General features: G+C 39.0%; 1 pseudogene; it reads left to right on the forward strand.

The window, feature by feature from the left end:
- Positions 1-515: 515 nt before the first annotated feature.
- LOC111258476 lies at positions 516-3,395 on the forward strand (annotated as a pseudogene).
- Positions 3,396-3,755: the final 360 nt, after the last annotated feature.

Consider the following 3,755-nt stretch of genomic DNA (forward strand, 5'->3'; position numbering starts at 1 on the left):
AGACAGATTCTATACTTCACATTCAACTGCAGTTTTACCCCTCTTTGGATTATGCTAAAAATAAAGGATCTGAACAAAGTTGTAAGATTTCTCCCTTAGTTTTCTAAGATGTATTTTCTTGCTGTCATATCTTTTGTAATTCTAAAGATACAAAAAAGTGAAGCAGCACTGCTGCGGTTAACCTAGGTGATGTTTACCATCGTCGCTTGTTTGACGGGTTGGGCTATATGGGTGCTTTACTTGCTGTGTGCACATGGTTGCTTGAGGATATGTTCTGATCTTATTGTGTCAAAACAGGTGGTAACGCTCCGGATCACGCTTAGAGCGGCTATCTCCTTCTTTGGGAGGCAAGTAACGTAGCGGTGGTTGCTACAAGCTTTAATCTGCTATTTTTGCTACCTCCACCTTAAATTTCAGAATGATAACTTATCCAATATCATCCATTCAATTACAAGTTTATGCACATCTTACTGTTGTTATTACATATGCCTTGTTCTTTACTTTATAACTTGGTAATGGCTCTTGTTGGCATAATTATGATGAGGTTTATGTTGTCAAATGAGGAGGAGACTTATCTGGTATATGCGGTGTATACTCTCTTTGTGCGATCTGTCTTGGCATTGCATTTCATTGCATCACAATGCATGGCATATGGAGTTAATTCGCCGCTTGATAGCCGCGACCGTACCGGTACAGCATCATTTATTGGGCATAACGGTGCAGCTTCATACTTTGTTGAGTATGAAGGCAGGAGACATGGCATTTGCATTGCATTTGCATTTAGGGTGCTATCGGTTTTCTATGGTATTTGTTTGGCAGTGGTGGTGAGAAGTGAATTTTCTCCAAGGTTTGGTGACGAATTGGTTTTATTTATGTATGAGGGTGTTGGAGTTATTATTATTATTATTCATTGAGGAGATACACTTACTGATAATAGTTAAACCATGGTCTAATGAACTTGTAGTTTAAATAGCTTGTTAAAGCTAGTTACTTGCTGAGATTTTATATCTCACCCCTATTTTTTTTTATCCTCTCAGGTACTTGATGGATGGATGCTTTGCTTGGGGGTTGGGAAGTAGCAGCACGTCACACACTTCTCTTTAATCAAAATCCTCTAGTGTGATACTGTAATATTTAAGTCCGTCTCTATGAGAGTCTATTTGTTGCTTAATGATGGTTAAGCTTTGTTAAACCTTGCCTTAATCGTTTGAATATCATGTTAGGATCTTTTATTTATGCTAGTATGCTTTATCTATTTTCATATCTTATTGTTTCTTGCTTCCGCGGTGTTCCTGATTTAGGGAAGATGCTGTCAAAATCTGTCCCTTTTGTCCGGTGTGGCTTAGTAGCATCCTAAGGTGGCGTTTGTTTTTCTTGGGGTGTTACAGTCACCCTACATGATGCGGGAAATATGGAAATGTGGGACCTATCTGGCAATTTCTTTCTATCCGAGCACGACATTGAGAAGAACAGGGCTGTTGCTTGTGTTGCACAGCTTCAAGAACTTAACAATGCTGTTGATATATCTGCTTTAACAGAAGAATTGACCACTGAGCACCTTTCAAAGTTCCAGGTCTGCTAGTTCTCCACTGTGTTAAAATTTGTTACTTCTTGTTATGTTGTCTTCATTCCTATCCAGTGATAGGTAGCATAATCATTGTTGAGAAACTATTTTATTTGAGATCCCTTTTTGAAGTGTATGACATTATAGATATATTCAGGTTAATTCCTGGTGTTGATAGTAACAGGCTAATCCATCCTGGCCTTTGATATAATCTTTAATGTTCTTGCTCATATTCTCTATTTGATTTCAGTATCTGATCCTATGATTATGAGTAATTTTTTCTTTTGTATCCAAGTGTCATCGTGCTCATAGTACCAAATGATTTCCTTTTGTGGGGCCTAGTTGAATTTATTTGCTTGAAATAAAAATTACTGAAACCTGGAGTTAAATTGAATCAGTGCAAATCTGTATGTTATCTCTTTGCCAATTGCAAGTCTATGTAGGGTTTGCTTATACCACAGATGTGCTTCCATGCTATCAGATGCATCCATGACCCAACTTTTCCAACCTACTTTGTGAAAGAAGTTGGTTGTTATTCTACTGCAGAACCCCTTAACCAACCTTGTATATTAGTATCTTTCTCTGTGAGCCTGATAGTATCTTGATAGCTTTCCACAGTCAATAAATTTGGAAATCTTTAAGTGACACCACAATTGCAACCTCCGATTAGTAACATCATATGACTTAAGCCTATATGTTCAGATTAAAGTGATAAAGTTTCCCTCCATTACAATTTATTTAATGATAGTGACATGTTTGGTAGCATCACTGAATGTATTGCTGCAGTGTTCAAGTCTTGTATCATAAATTGCATTGTCAAGGTAACTGTGTGAAGTCATCATACAGTTATCATACTTACACTTTCTGATTTTCAGGTGGCTGTTTTCACTGACATTAGTCTGGACAAGGCGTTTCAATTCGATGATTATTGTCGCAGCCACCAGCCCCCAATTTCCTTTATCAAAACAGAAGTCTGTGGTCTTTTTGGTAGTGTCTTTTGTGACTTTGGGCCTGAGTTCGCTGTTCATGATTTTGATGGTGAAGATCCACATACTGGCATAATTGCATCCATCAGCAATGACAATCCTGCAACAGTGTACTGTATTGATGATGAGCGCCTTGATTTCCAGGAAGGTGATCTTGTTGTTTTCTCAGAGGTCCAGGGAATGAATGAACTGAATGATGGCAAGCCAAGGAAGATAATACGTTCAAGACCATATTCGTTTTGCATCGAGGAGGATACAAGTAACTTTGGCATTTATACAAAAGGTGGAATTGTTTGCAGGTGAAACAACAAATGGTTGTAGAAATTTAAGAGTTTGAGAGATTCTATTAGAGAACCTGGCAATTTTCCTCTGAGTGATTGTTTGAAGTTTGACAGCCACCTCTGCTTCATTTTGCATTTCTAGCTTTGAACAAATTTAGGAAAGAGTTTGGACGTTTCCCTGCTGTTGGTTGTGCCCAGGATGCCCAAAGGATTGTGGAGTTCACTGCTTCTTTCAATGAATCCACAATTGATTACAAGATTGAAGGTAAGCTTGATGAAAAGCTGCTGCGGCTTTTTGCAAGTGGTTCTAGAGCTGTCCTGAACCCAATGGCTGCTATTTTTGGTGGAATTGTTGGTCAAGAAGCTGTGAAGGCATGTTCTGGAAAATTTCAGCCACTACCAGGTAACTGTTATGGATTACAAGATATTTTATGCTTCTCTGATATTTCCTTGAAAGGATTCTTTCCCTCTGCTTATAAATATTTTCTTGCTCTGATATTTTCCATTCTTAACACTATTATTTGTCAAATTTGCTTAGAATATGATTCTACCATTGGCAGTTAAATTAGACAATTGCATTGAGCTCCACAATCTTTGTTCAGTCAAATTAGATAATTGCATTGAGCTCCATAATCCGTGTGCCTAAGGCTGACACTCGGCAAAGGTCCACGTTTTTGCCGAGTGTCTGCCGTCTGGCACTCGGCAAACGCGCCGTTAACCTGGACGCCGTCACCGCCGTTGTCGCCGAGTGTTAATTTTCGCCGAGTGTTAATTTTCGCTGAGTGTATTTTTCGCCGTCGGCAAAATGTTTGCCGACACAAAATTTGTCGTGTGCCATATGCCGAGTGTTACACTCGGCAAACTGTTTACTGAGTATTTTTGGGTCTTCGCCGAGTGCCTGTGGCACTCGGCAAATTTACTGTT

This window comes from Setaria italica, chromosome IX, assembly GCF_000263155.2.
Source record: "Setaria italica strain Yugu1 chromosome IX, Setaria_italica_v2.0, whole genome shotgun sequence".
NCBI classification, from domain to species: domain Eukaryota; kingdom Viridiplantae; phylum Streptophyta; class Magnoliopsida; order Poales; family Poaceae; genus Setaria; species Setaria italica.